We start from the raw sequence: 15081 nt of genomic DNA on the forward strand, positions 1-15081 counted from the left end.
GTTTTTTTTCATGGAAACGGTTGCTATGCTTTCATGCCTCTCATTGGCTAATTCGATGAGAACGTTTTAGAAACAATACAGACAACAGCATACGATTGGTTTGGCCATAGACATTCACAGCAGCACTAGGTCAGTGTGATTCAGCGACGAACGAAAGAACGAATAAGAACTGGAAAGGCGAACCAGTTCAGGTCGTTCATTTTAAAGACCCGTTCAAAGGAACTAGTTCGTTCGCGACCGACCCACCTCTATCACTTATAGTTTCAATTTCAACTGTTTTGTCATAGGCTAAAACCTGGCAACCCAAAACCCAAATAAAGAAGCGGGTGCCAACTGCGCAGCCTGAGTCTCGTCGTAAGCAAGCGGGCTAGTTGAATGGCCCACTCCAGAACTAGCTGTTGTGAAATTGTTGGGAATTTAATTGATTAACACATCACGTAAACTGTTATTGAGTGTTGTTGATACACTGAACTTGTTCCCTCGGAACCAAATCTGACAGCAAGCAGCTTTGGAGTTTTAGAAGTAGGCTGCAGGCAGGCAGCTGGTGGATACATAACTGGCATGCGTAAGGTAATGGTAAGGTAAAAGCAACGACCGAAATGCAGTGTTGAAACATGTGTATGAAACGTATTAAATATGCAAACACAGATCCGGTATAAACACAGCCCCCCCCGAAAAAAATCTCCCGTTTTTGGAAAGCTAAATGTTGACAGGTATGATGTATCGACACGTACAGACGGAGTTTCATAGAGAAAAAGCATCAGGCTTGCCTGGTATCCCTTTAAAGTATTACCAAATTGTTACATATACTTCCGTTCAAAAGTTTAGGGTCACTCAGAAATATTTCATCTTTTGAAAGAAAAGCACTGTTTTTTTTTCAATAAAGATAACATTAAATTAATCAGAAATACAGTCTAGAAATTGTTAATGTGGTAAATGACTATTTTAAATTTAATTAGATTTTTAAAGGAATATCTACATAGGTGTACAGAGGCTCATTTCCAGCAACCATCACTCCTGTGTTCTAATGATACATTGTGTTAGCTAATCGTTAAAAGGCTGATGATTAGAAAACCCTTTGTTCCGTTATGTTAGCACAGCTGAAAACTGTTGTACTGATTAGAGAAGCTATAAAACTGGCCTTCCTTTGAGCAAGTTGAGTATCTGGAGCATCAGCATTTGTTGGTTTGATTATACTCTCAAAATGGCCAGAAAAAGAGAACTTTCTTCTGGAACTCGACAGTCTTGTTCTGAAAAAATGAATGCTATCCATGCGAGAAATTGCCAAGAAACTGAAGATTTCCTATACAATGGTGTGTACTACTCCCTTCAGAGAACAGCACAAACTGGTTCTAACCAGAATAGAAGGAGAATTGGGGTGCACAACTAAGTAAGACAAGTACATAACGGTCACTAGTTTAAAAAATAGACACCTCACAGGTCCTCAACTGGCAGCTTCATTAAATGGTACCCGCAAAATGCCAGTCTCTACATCCACAGTGAAGAGGCGACTCCGGAACAAGTGAAAAGAAGCTGGAGGAGTGCCTGACACCATCTTTCAAGCATGTTGGAGGTAATGTGATGGTCTGGGGCTGCTTTGGTGTTGGTAAAGTGGGAGATTTGTACAAGGTAGAAGAGATTTTGAATAAGGAAGGCTATCACTCTATTTTGCAACGCCATGCTATACCCTGTGGACAGCGCTTGATTGGAGCCAATTTTCTCCTACAAGAGGACAATGGCCTAAAGCGCACCTCCAAACTAAGAACTATTTAGGGAAGAAGCAGTCAGCTGGTATTCTGTCTGTGATGGAGTGGCCAGCGTAGTCACCAGATCTCAGCCATATTAAGCTGTTGTGGGAGCAGCTTGACCGTATGGTATGTAAAAGTACCCATCAAGCCAATCCAACTTGTGGGAGGTGCTTCAGGAAGCGTGGGGTGAAATTTCAAATTACCCCAACAAATTGACAGCTAGAATGCCAAAGGTCTGCAAGGCTGTAATTGCTGCAAATGGAGAATTCCTTGACAAAAGCAAAGTTTGAAGGAAAAAAATATTTCAAATGAAAATCATTATTTCTCATCTTGATTATATTTTTATTCATTTTGCAACTCATTTGATTAATAAAAGTGGTTTCATGGAAAACATGAAAAGAGTTTTCATGGAAAACATGAAATTGTCTGGGTGACCCCAAACTTGAACAGTAGTATAGACCTTGGTGTGCTATGTCTTAGCTATATTTGCTAGGCATTTACTCTCTTCATTCATTGCTGTGTCCTGTGGTGACATCAGGTCAGCAAATATCTAACATGGCTGAATGGAAACTGGCTTTTGTTTGATTTGCACATTATTTTAGCCTACTTTACTTTGGACGTTATTTTAGCCTACTTTGTACTCAATTTCCTAGGAATGAGTGCATATCACTTGAATGCCAGGTGGAGAGTTTAATTGCATTTCTATCAACATTTCTTCTGATTGGAGAGAGGTGCAGGAGGTTGTGTGTTTGTGTGTTGTGAAGTTTCTGGCATTGCCTGTGTGTGCATGGGACGCTTGATATCGCAATATGTAACTTTGTTGATCAAGAAGGATCATGACCTTTTTAGATGGTGATAAATGGCGTTCAATATTGACACCTAAGAGCACAGACATTAATTCTTCCACTGTTATCAGTCTTCTTGGAAGGAAAGATCTAGTGGTGTTAGCCTGGGTTAACCCATATGAACCTGTTATCAAACTTGAATTTGCTCGCAAGTCTAAACAGCTACAGCTTGTGGCGAGTTGTTTATATGTTATTTTACAGTAGGAGCGCATTACAGTGATATGGGCACCATGCTTCTCTCATCCACGAACGCGCATCAGCGCACATCCATGCAAAACATTTTAATTACACGATTACAATGGGAACCATAATTAGAATAAAGATATTACACCCACGTAATATGTCACAATAGGTATTCACCATCATTTGCAAATTGGTAATGACGACGAGGCAAATATAAAGCACAGCTGAAGACGCACTGTCACGAGATGTAAGCAACTCCTCTGCAAGATAAATGTTTTTTATTCAGTCATTCGGACATTATTGGGGTAAGTTTTGCTTTTTCCAGGCTATGTTTTCGACGGTAAACCATTGTCAGTCAATAGTGAAAGTAATTAACTGTGTATAACTGTTTTGTCGTTGACTGACACCACGGTGAAGTTAGTTTCACTTTGCCAATGAGTTCAAATAATAGACAAGTGCAAATGCATGTAGGCTATACTTTGCTAGGTTTTAGAAAAGCATGGTTTAGTGGAATAACTGTTCCATACGGTCTCACGTGCAAGCAGATTCCTTCAAATGCGTCACTGACTGAAAATACCAATGCACTGTTTAAAGTTGTACCGCTCGCTGTTAAAGGGAATGACGCATGTCATTCTCATTGGTTTAAATGATGTTACGCCCAAAACCATGCCTGATTAAGAAACCTAGGAACGCCTTGTTGCGCCATCCGTCCAACATTTGATAACGAAAACGCTCCCAATGTGGACTGGACATCCCGCTAAATTTAAAAAAACTTTCGCCAGCGTCCATGCATTTTAGACTGTCATGATAGGGCCCTTTAATATGCTCAAACCACTTTATATCAAGGGGTGTGTATTGTACTTAAGTGTTGTTTAACAAAGACACACAATCCACACCCACATTTATCTCAAGGGAAAGACATTTTCTGTAAATCAAAATGGTTGTTAAAGGAAAAGTTTGTTTGTGATATTGACCTAAAGTGTGTTGAAACATGATACCGAATGTGAACTTTTGTCTCATAGCCTATCTCGGCTTGTCACCTGCACTCCGAAATCTGGCGCTATTTAGCCGATGCTACCAACAGGTTTTCAATGGGGGTGCCTCGGGCATCGGGCTGGCCATGTAAATAAATCACTGTTTTACACCATTTACGAGGCTCAAAGTAGCTCCACACTTCATTGGTAGACTTCCGAGGGCCCTGACATTTAAAACGAGACATTGAGAACTGGTAGTTTATTTACAAGACTATTTATACAGACAGTACCTTAAGGAAGTTTACCATTCGCTGCCATCTTGAATTTAGTCACGATAAGTCGAGTGACGAGCAGGAGCGAAACTACAGCTGATAAGTCACGTGAATACTTGCATTAGTTTTGGACTGGAGTTAGTGCAAACAGTTGGCAACTATTGCAAGGATGTCAGATGATGAAGCTACAGAGTTTTATGAAGACTTTGAAGACGAGGAGGAAACATTTGAGTTTGATGGGCGTCCTTATTTATTTGAGCCTGACTATACACAAATCCGCCGCAAACTCTATGGGCGCTGCCATCTTGCCAGCCGCCATTACTGCGTGCCTGCGGAGTGTCGGTGTGACACTTGCCTGTGCCTTCTAATGACTTTTCAATGAAAGCATCCTGTCAGAGAATATCTAATAGGAGATCCTGCTCATGAAAGAAAATATCAGGTGAAAGGGAATATTGAGTATGTAGATGATGTCAGGCAGTGGCCAAAATTTACCGATGAAGGTCATTTATTGACAACATAATGTATTAAGACGTGTATTAATTAATGACAGCAATAAAACCGAACGCTGTCATTACTAGCTGTGTTGCTAATATGTTCACAAGCTTCAGAAGTTGCAAATAACTATTAGCCACGGCCAGCTGTAGCAGTAAAATACATGTTCTTACAGGTATTCAGGATTATTTTATTAATCGTATGTATTTCATCCACTTGATGCATATCTTGGTCCTCCGCTCGACCAGGAACACTGTAATCCGTAAGGCCGTAAACATGGGCAGTCAATGTGCAACAAAGTTTTGTGAATTTCACAAACGATTTAATTCTAGGCCTATATTTTCGTGCTGTTGTTAAAACAGCCGACCACACAACATGCTCTTCCCGGCATCACTGAACAGCAAATGCTAAAAAAAACTAAAGAAAAAGAAGAAAATTTTGCTACAACAGCTAACGTCTGCTACAGCCGCCTACGGGACCAACACGTTACTTCGCTACTTCCTTAGCAGCAAGGCAACGCAGTAATGGCGGCGCTGCTTTACTTCCGTGTTTCGCCGGATTTGTGTATACGGAGGAAGAGCTGCGTGAGCGCCGTGAAAGGAGAGAGATTGAGAGACAGCGTGCGGAGAAAGCAGCTGCAAGCACAGCCACAACACAGCCGGTGCTGTGAGACAATGCCTACTGACATGGAGTGTTTTTGTTGCAAAGAGTGGGACCTTTTGCACCATCGCACTCAAGACGCACGCTGCGTGACATTAGCGCAAGGCTTTTCTTCCGTTCTGGACTCGTGGGTATTGGAAGCCTTTTTCCATGTCCAAAAATTAAACTGGACACGAAGACCCACGCCGGAGGGCCCAGATGGACATTTATCTACTGAGTAAGTACTCTGCACACTTGGGTTTTATTGCTTTTGATCAATCCAATAGTTACAATCCAATGGGACTAGGGGAAAGACGAGTTCTGCCAAGCTGTGTGGTTACAGCAATAAGAAAAAAATACCCCTCTACCAGTGGAGTATACCATGGATTCCAGGAGGCAGAAGACGCCTCCAGGATCATCTAGTTACCAATTACTAAAATTTGTTACTTTGTTGATATTATTTGTATTGCGATGTGAACGGGTAATATAAATATTGTTTATACTCATTTGAAATAACAATATAAAATCAACACATTTTGTTTGTTTTCATTCCAAACTGCAATATTTATTTATAGACAAACAACAAAGACGTAGACCACACATATAACATGAAATAAACACAAAAGGAAAAACAAACTATGTACATTATAAATAAAAAATACAAAGAAAACTATATACAAAAAAGAACAAAAGAAATGTCACTACAAAGTCAGAGTTGCTTGAACCGCGACAGCCTTTGGGCCACCAACTCAGACGGGTCTGGCCTCGGCACTGGTGCGATGTTTTGCAGCAACCTTCTTGGGCGAGGAGGACTGGGCCAAGGTTCCAGGCTTTTCTCCTCCCTCATCTTCAAGACGTCCTCCATCAGGTCTTTTCGAAAGTCCTGAGAGGTGGGCTCATACACCGGCTTAGCCACCCACTGCTGTGTCGTCTTTGTGTACATGTACTTCTACTGCGGATTTCCTATCCCACAGACAAAAGTAAAAATAAGTCGTTGATTATGTAGGCTACTATAACTATGTTTAGCTATGTGTGTCATGGTAAAATAAGTCCGAAATCAAGTTTGTTATTCTACTAATTACTGTACTGTTCAGAACACACAAAATTTGGAGGCAAAGCCGTTTTCTTTACCCCTCAAGCGTTGTTTTTTTGTTATTCATATTGTGATCTATGATGGCCAACTCTGTGCGGGCTCTCATCGAGTCGTATGTAAAGTGAAGTCGCTTTGGCGCGTACTTCAGGGTGACGTTATGAAAGACTTTAAGAGATCCTGCAAAATATGTCCAATTGAAATATATCAATCAATATCAGTCATGTAAAGTGATAATAGCTGGTGTTGAAAAGTTTAGATGTATCAGGAATGCTGACAGTCTTATGCTGTCTGAGGTTACAAATGACAACAGTGTGACTAGATAATAAACAGCTGTTCGCTTCCTCTTTTTAATAACGAAGATAATGCAATTCTAAGAAACTTATTTCAATGACAGTGAAGGCATACCAGTGTGTTTGAACAGAGCCATCTGTCTCAGGTCACGCACGAGAGTTTTTTCCTCAACTAACTCTGAGAGAACAGAAAGCTGGGAAGTCATGTTCCAGCCACTTTTTTTTCTCCTGATCCTCCTCTGAGAGAGGTGGGTGAGCACATTGGTATTTCCGCCCATTCTCTTTCATTCTGTGGATGCCACAAATATGGTGAAATACAGATGTCCACACACTCCTAAAAAACTATATAAAATACAACCCTTAGAAATTATGGAGAATATACTTTTGTGAAAGTCCATGTGTCAACCATGTCTTGGCTCTTGGGCCATACATTTTTAAACTGTAAAATATTCTTCCTGATGTAGGTCATAAAATAATGATTCATAACTTCATGGTTACCTGTTCATCACCATGGCTGGAACTGCATGCCCAGTTTAAGTGATTGCGGATAGACCTCAGCCATGGTCGAAGCTCTATGTATTTTTTTTTTTAGAGACAGACACCAGTTTCTTCTTGAGAACTATGGAGAGTCCACAAACAACGTGAGCTTCCATTTCACCAGCAACAACCAGTCACACACGGATATGTGGATATCTAGTAAAGGGTCAAGGGTCATATTCGTGACTAATGTTGCCATAGCTTTCCCTCATTAGTTTTATTATTGATGGCGATCTGTCCGTCACCATCACCCCAATGTCCAGTCCGAGATCGAGGAGGTGATTTAGGCCTCTCTGAAAGCCCATTGCCACGGAACTCGATGCTTCTGTAACCTAGTAACATAGTAAGAATACCAGGGCATGTGCATGTACATAGTCCCAACTCATTGCCTTGACAGCAATTGTACGCTTATTTCACATAATAACAACAGGCTTGTTGTCTATGCTTGTTTACCTGTACTAGTTCAAAATGAAGAATCTCTTTTGTTGCATCATCTTGAAAAGAATAGGTGCTGCACTTGCAGCTGTAGCCTTTTGGGAAAACAAACATGTCTGTGATTTTGAAAAAATAGGAATTGTGTATATTTGAAAGTCAACCAAAATCTGATGAACAACAATGCTTACCAGGGCTATCACACTTCGCATCACCACACATTTCCAGTTTTTGCCCCGAAGCAGAAAGTTGAGAAATCCTCTCCAGAATGTTTTGTTGTTGTCCCTTGTATGCATGATTTATCACAAGGATGACGTATTTGGATTGAATGGTGTAAAACTGAGTCTTGTTTGGTAGCTGCAGGTTGATTAGTTCTGCCTATTCTTTGATGTCCGAGTAGGTGGCTCCGGTGAAAAATGTTGCAGCACATGCCAAGAGGATGTTGCGGCCCATATTCCTTTGATCGGTGCATGATGCCCATTCCCCGGTGTGTCCCTTCAAACGCGTCCAGTGTATTCTGATCTGGCTGGCACGTGTGGCTACTCGTTTCCCCTCGATGGACGCACCACATTGAGCGCGTGTTCTAAAAAGCTCCATCAGCTTGGCCTCATCGACTAGCCACTTCCTGCCCGCCCATCCATTTGTGCTGCCAGAGCTGGAGACAGAGTCAGAGCTCGGGCTGGATGAGGTGGTGTCACTCGGGCACAAAACGGGTGTCTTTAGGGTCCAAATCCATTTACGCAAAGCTAATGCTCATATCTCGCACAGATGTGTCTGAAGCACCTGAAGTACCTTCCTCTACATCTTCCTGTTGATCAAAGGACAGATGAATAATGTCATTGTTGGAAAAGATTACACATTTACTTCTAAATGGAGCATCAGTGTAGCGCACAATCACCAAAACCATATTTGAAATGAAAAATTCAACTCACTGATTGTGTCACACCACTGGCTTCCCTCGAGGGACCCCACAACGAGGGGGGTGTTTCAGTCCTTTCCTTCAAATTGATTTTATTCCTAAAAACATGGCGGAAATTGTTTTTTTTCTATTCATGTTTTACCCTTTTCACCTGTATCTCACTTTATATTCAGCACATTGAACGAGAAAGGGTTAATATTGAGAATTGCCCAAGGGATATCACCGGGCACCCTCTCTAATCTTATTGAGTTACCCCTTGACAACAAGAAACAGCAAAAAAAAAAAAAAAATTTAACAGACAAAACCAGGTTCACCTAAATCATGACATATGGCTGGACTAAAAGTTCCATGCCAAGAAAACCAGATCCATATCCGCCAAGGTTCCGAAGTCATCGCAGAAGTCATTTGCCAGTAATGGAATTGTAGTGACGTGAGCAGAGCACATACAGAAACCACCATCAAAAGCAAATTAATTAGGAAAGATTGACATATAGTAAGCCATGTCAGAGTTAACTTGCTTTGAGTTAACTAATTATAAACACACATTTCCAAAGCTATCTGAGTTGTCAAGATATGACATTATAATTATTACAGCTGCTAGCACTATGCGGCATACAGTAGTTTGTTTATCTAAGTGTTAACAACCAAGTTGATTTACAGAAAATGTCTTTTCCTTGAGATACCGGTAAATGTGGGTGTGGATTATGTGTCTTTGATAAACAACACTGAAGTACAATATACAACAGAAGGGTGGTCCCGGTTTGAGCCTTTTAGAGATACTTTTACACTCCATCAGCTCAACACTGCAGTTATAGACTTAAAGAAACATGCATTTCAACAGTAAACCTTCACAGAGGAAACATTTCAGAGGAAGTTTCTGGGGGCCTCTTTTAAAGTTAATTGGATTGGAACAGAGATGCTGATGATGGTACAGTCTCTAAGTCAGTGGTCAAGAGCTGTGTTCTTTTGTGTACTGGGGCAATCCAGGTGTCAGGCGTGCATTTTTTTATCCAACTTGTTGAGATAAGAATTAAAGATTGTTATTGTGACATTTCTGTAAGCTGCTAAATCAAAAGACAAAGATTTGCTGTATGATGTTAATTATCTATGAATATGTGTAATCCCTAGTGGAATGTGACAATAGTTTTCTCATCTGATATTCTGTATAAATTCACCACTATGTCATATTAGTTATAGCATGTTGTGTTAAAAGAGAAAAGGATAAAATATTTATTTACTTCCCTGATTTTATTCTACTTTATTCCCCCACTTGCTGGAGGGGTCGGCCCTCAACAGCCTATTGCTTCAGGGGATCGCAAATCGATGCTTTCATGACTCTCCTGAATCCCAGTTCAGCCTACGACAAGTGGCTGAAGTCTGAGTTTGAGGATTTGGTAAGTTAGTAATATGTAAGTAGTAGTAGTAAACAGATAAACAAGCATACAGTAAATGCTGTTTAGTTTTGTCATGAGGTGAAGTGGTCTGGGCCAAACAAATTCTTCTGCTGCTACTGAGAGCTGGGCTAGAATATAGTTTGCTTATAAAACTATCCTTTTGGAAAGACTTGTTTGTTTTGCAAGTCCCTGACCTGCTTCCGAGAACTGTGCTACAACTGCATGTTTGCTTATAAAAACTGAAGCCTTAATACAGTACCTGAGATCACCTCCAGGGGACCCCAACACCAGAGCCGCATATATAGAGTTTGGCTAACTAGGGAATGGAATGGTCTGAGCTATCCCGTTATCCGATTGGTTCCGAGGTGGTCACGTGGTTCGTGGACAACATGTTAGATACCAACATTCATCAAATTCCCATTGACATATTGCAGGGAATAGTGGAACAATTAAAATAAAATAAATTATTAACAAAATGCCCAACTGTTGCGAGTTTGGCTGCAGTTCAAGACCGGGAAGCGGGAAACAATTGCACAAGTTCCCCCATGACCAAAAAAAGAGAAAAACATGGGAGCAGAAGGTCAAAACAACAAACTGGAGGGCAAATAGATAGATAGATAGATAGATAGATAGATACTTTATTGATCCCCAAGGGGAAATTCAAGGTCTCAGTAGCATACAGACATCACACACGACATGCACTTACAGCAGAAATGGTAAATATAAGTAAACATATAACCAAACTCCACTGTACAATAGAGACAGTAGAAGATAAGAAAAACGAACAAAACTAAATACTAAATATACAATATAAATTAAATAAAAAAATCCACAGTGTGCTTGAGGGTGATCAAGCATGAGACGCTTGCAGGAAGGGTTTTATCGATGTCTTTTAATAATGGTACTAACCAGGGCCGTAGTCACCATAGACTTTGGGGGGGACGTGTCCCCCCCCAATATTCAGATGTGACCAAAATGTCCCCCCCAATATTCGGACATACAAAAAAATAAAGAAAAAAACGCTATAGGCTACTACAGGAAACCAACAAGTCCCGCCATCTGAAATGCAATCAAACGTAAATAACACACAAATTAGTGACCTATTCATGGTTTCAGAGAGTACACTGTGAGTGGTTTGTCCTGGAGGTTTTGCGTTTATCGTTTGAGGCGTGCGCTATCAAAAGCTTTCTGCACCCTACTGTGGTGCGGGCTGTCAATAACATCGCAAAAGATACCGGTACAATTCTCACAAAACTTGTTGGAAAGGTGTAGCACTGTCTAAGGAAACCCCATTCATTTTTTAAGCTGATCAGACTCAAAGGTAACTTTGAAGCATTTTCCATATTGTAGCCTATTTTCTCGCAATGATAGCGAAAGTGAAACGTAGTGTCCTTTCATTTGAATTTGTGCGTGCCTGTGTCATTCATTTCTTTCACATGTCTTACAACATAAATAATGCATTCATATGCTAGTAGTAATGTCAGAAATGAACCGGTTTATAAGCCTCTTAGAAATGGCTGTTGCATCTTGCATGTTACATTTAGATGCGCACACAATCGCACATCCATGCAGGCAAAACGTAGCACTCAAATGTGGCGACGGCACAAAAGTTGAAAAAACGTTTACAATGGCGGTGATAGCCTACAGTTCATGTAAATCGCGGACCTTAACCAAAGAAAGGAATTTCCACCTCCATTCACCAAATAAAGGCTGTGTTTCTACATTTTAACACAAAACGTAATTTCTGTCAGAAACCAGCCTATAATGCATAGGGTAACTTGAGGTGAGTCAGACAGAAGAGGGACCTGTCTTAGTAGCCTATATTGAATCCCATCCCTTTCAAACAACCTTAAAATTGTGTGATTAGCCGCCAGAATAATAAAGTCAAAATACAAAATATGATTGGGCTAGGTCCAAACAAATGAGTAAGCATTCAGTGTAATATAGAGGTTATCAAAGATACTCTAGTTTGTATTTTCTTTTAAAATATACATTTTGGAGACAAATGGAGTCATACCACAGGTCTATGTCCAGGGATCAATTATTGAATGGACCTACGGGGCCCAAGAGCTCAGGGGGCCCTGAAGCCTAAGACTGTGTGAAGTTGCTTCTCCGCCCTTCTCTTCTATTTCCACAAAACTCACAAGTCGTCATAATATAAAGGGTCATTTTTTTTTAAAGGTCTTCCGGGGAAGTATGCCCCCGGGCCCCCCTATCTTAACAGAGGAGGGTTTTTTTGCATCTATGCCCAGGGCTTCATAATTCATCCGTGCCTATGTCCGTCAAAAGTTTGGTATATCCTAAATGACTGACTTAACTAATGACTTGTTTGTGATTTTAATAATATTTTTGCATGGTAGGAAATGTATTAAAATTCTGTTATTGAAATTCACACCGCACCACAGATTTGGTCCCCCCCAATGTTGACATCATGGCTACGGCCTTGGTACTAACAGTGCAATAGGGCAATTCCACGGAAAATTTACTTTTTGTCACATCCATAACGCCAGTGAAATGCCTTGCCATTTGTATGATGTGAATAATAACATTACATTTTTTTCTCATGTACATTCTTCAGCCAAAAATAGCAAATGTTCAAATGTCATGTAATCATTCACATTATGCCATACCATCACATTTTATTGGCGTTATGGATGTTACAAAACGCTTAATTTTGGAATTGCCCAATAATAGTTACAGTTACAAGTTTCACCACTGAGTAAGTTTAACCTGTCCTCGGCCATAGATGAACTACAAAAGGTTACGTCAGAACTCGGGAGACTACATAGGAAACACTGCTCCGAGACTGATTAGGCGACGTGGTCACCCACAACAATGGACATTATACAGGCCCATTTAAGATATAGAAGGTAAATAGGCCTACGCACTGGAATATTTGTGCAATGGCCTTACATATTGACAAACATTGACAACATTTATATTCCTATTTAATGGTGAAAATAAGCTATTTATTTCAACATAGCATATTTGCCCCATAGGGTTACACTGTAGAATCATTTGACGTTGGTCTCCAACATAGTGACCATGATTTGAGTTGGCCAAACTCCCTATACAGCTCTGGTGGAGTGGAGATCTCTGCCTCCTCCCCTCATGCCCAGAACATTATGTACGGCTTGTTCTTTTCTTACTTTTACAGTTCATGGTACCAGAAAGTGGGCTTCAAATACTCTCATTAGAACACTGAAGTCCTCATTTCTCTGTCAAATTAGCAGACACATTCTGGTCAAATATGTCTTCATTGATACCTTTTTACAGCCTCCAAATAAACAAATAAACATTCAGAAAATAAGAGGTATTTCTAAGTTTCTAGGTATTTCTAAGACTATAATAATCTATTATCTTACATCTAGAATTTGTTGTGACTGCCACTGCCAAGACCATTGAAACAGCTTAGTTCTGAAAAGTGTTTTGTTCTGACAGTTGAGCGTGTGGACCAGAGCCCAACAGCCTAATCATGGACTTCCCTGATGCCAGCAACAGCCACACGTTCAAACCACCAGAGTGTGCTGTACTCAAACCAAACTAGAGGGTTCTGTATGGTGTGTTTCTAGAGACTAGTGGATCCATTGAGTTGATGTTTAACTGTCATAAATAGATATATGCATAGCCTGATAGATTGATAAATATATTGATTGACTGATTGATTGATTGATTGATTAATTGATTGATAAAAATGCCTGTAATATTATGTGTAACAATGTGTGTTTGTGTGTGTGTGTGTGTGTGTGATGGGGCGTGGGGTATGGGGTGTACGTGTGGGGGATGCATGTGGTGTGTGTGTGTGTGGGGGGGGGTGAATGTGGTGTGTGTTTGTGTGTGTGTGTGTGTGTTTGCTTTGCGTGTGTTCATGCGTGCATTTGTGACAGTTTCTCACCATCCCCTCATGGCAATGCTTTGTTCAACACCACCATCTACAGTCACTAAATGTCCACATACAAATTCATTGAGTAAATTTACTCATTTACTTGAAAATTAGGTTTAAGAGCAACACCTTTATGCTATGGTATAAAAAGCCTGACCCTACACATAAACGATCAAGTTTTAGTTTTCACCAGATATGCGACATTGCATCTACTAAAACTGCGACAGAATAACTCCTCTTAGGAAAGAAAGATAATTTTGAGTGCTTTTGATTTACTGGTCAGTCTATCTGAAGGTGCAGAAGATGGCACAGCCAGCAAGTCTGATCCTGTGTGTTGGACTCAATACTGCGATATTCCTGGTCTCAGGTGAGTTCCTCTAGTATATGTTCATAATGTTGGTTATAGCCTTTCAAATTCATCTGAAGGCTATGGAGGGTTATAGTCTTAGTATATTGGTGGTGGTTAGTGAGGCTCCCCCTTAACTGTATATAGCACTTTTTCTAGACACTCAAAGAACTTAACAGTGAAGAACAAATTATTCAAACCCCTGGCAAATATTGATTTAATGTTGATTTCCTCTTTATCAATATGTTTGTTCTGAAATGACACTCCCACATGCCAAAAGGTTGCAAGACGATGTGGTAGAAACATGGAATCATAAAAAGAAACATTTGTTTAAAGGAATCATATGTAAGAAATGTATTTCAATTAATCATAAAATGGCCCTGATATGTCACTAGACATTAAGAAATCATGTTCATTTCAAATACTTATATCACTGACAACAGTAGTCTGGCCAGGATATTGCCATTTAAAAAGTGTAAGTTGCAGCCCTCAACTGATGTTGATGTTGTGTTTTGGCCTGATGCGCCACCCTCTACCTATCTACTAATCACAAAGTCAGTAGTGTTTTGGCATCCAGGTTGGCAACTTCAAGTCAGGAGGGGGGGGGGAGGGGATACACTGCTCTACAGTAATTTGAAAGTGATTGCAGTACCAGTTTTGGCCATAATCTTACATACTGTATGCTTCCTTTAACATTTTAATGAAAAATGGTGTGTCCCAAATTATTGTAGGTGTTGTATATAGGTGGCTGAAAAGAAACTGTGGGTCCAACGTGTCAAAATACCTCAATGAGTGTTACCTTCCGCTTATAATGCATAGGAATTGGATAATGTGTGGTGTTATTTGATTCAGACAGTAAGACAACTCTGTTATTCACCTTGCATTATGGTACTACAGTAGACACAGTTACTGAGTGGGATTTACATTGTTTATTACATGTAATCTTCATTGTTTTAATAAATTATGAGATGCATTACTGCATAATGGTTTACACCCTCTCCCTTTACACAGCAGGTGAGTCTACTCTGACTGAT

General features: G+C 40.2%; 1 long non-coding RNA gene across 1 annotated transcript in view; it reads left to right on the forward strand.

Annotated features, from left to right (window-relative positions):
- Positions 1-5057: 5057 nt before the first annotated feature.
- Positions 5058-15081, forward strand: part of LOC143140376 (uncharacterized) — a 100475-nt gene continuing 90451 nt past the window's right edge. The window contains exon 1 of the long non-coding RNA XR_012990647.1: positions 5058-5391. This is a non-coding gene — a long non-coding RNA (uncharacterized LOC143140376). The remainder of the gene's footprint in view (positions 5392-15081) is intronic.

This window comes from Alosa pseudoharengus, unplaced genomic scaffold (genome assembly GCF_046254945.1).
Source record: "Alosa pseudoharengus isolate Yale_2024_CS ecotype anadromous, Long Island Sound unplaced genomic scaffold, YU_APseudo_1.1 YU_APseudo_1.1_scf_23, whole genome shotgun sequence".
Lineage (NCBI taxonomy): Eukaryota > Metazoa > Chordata > Actinopteri > Clupeiformes > Clupeidae > Alosa > Alosa pseudoharengus.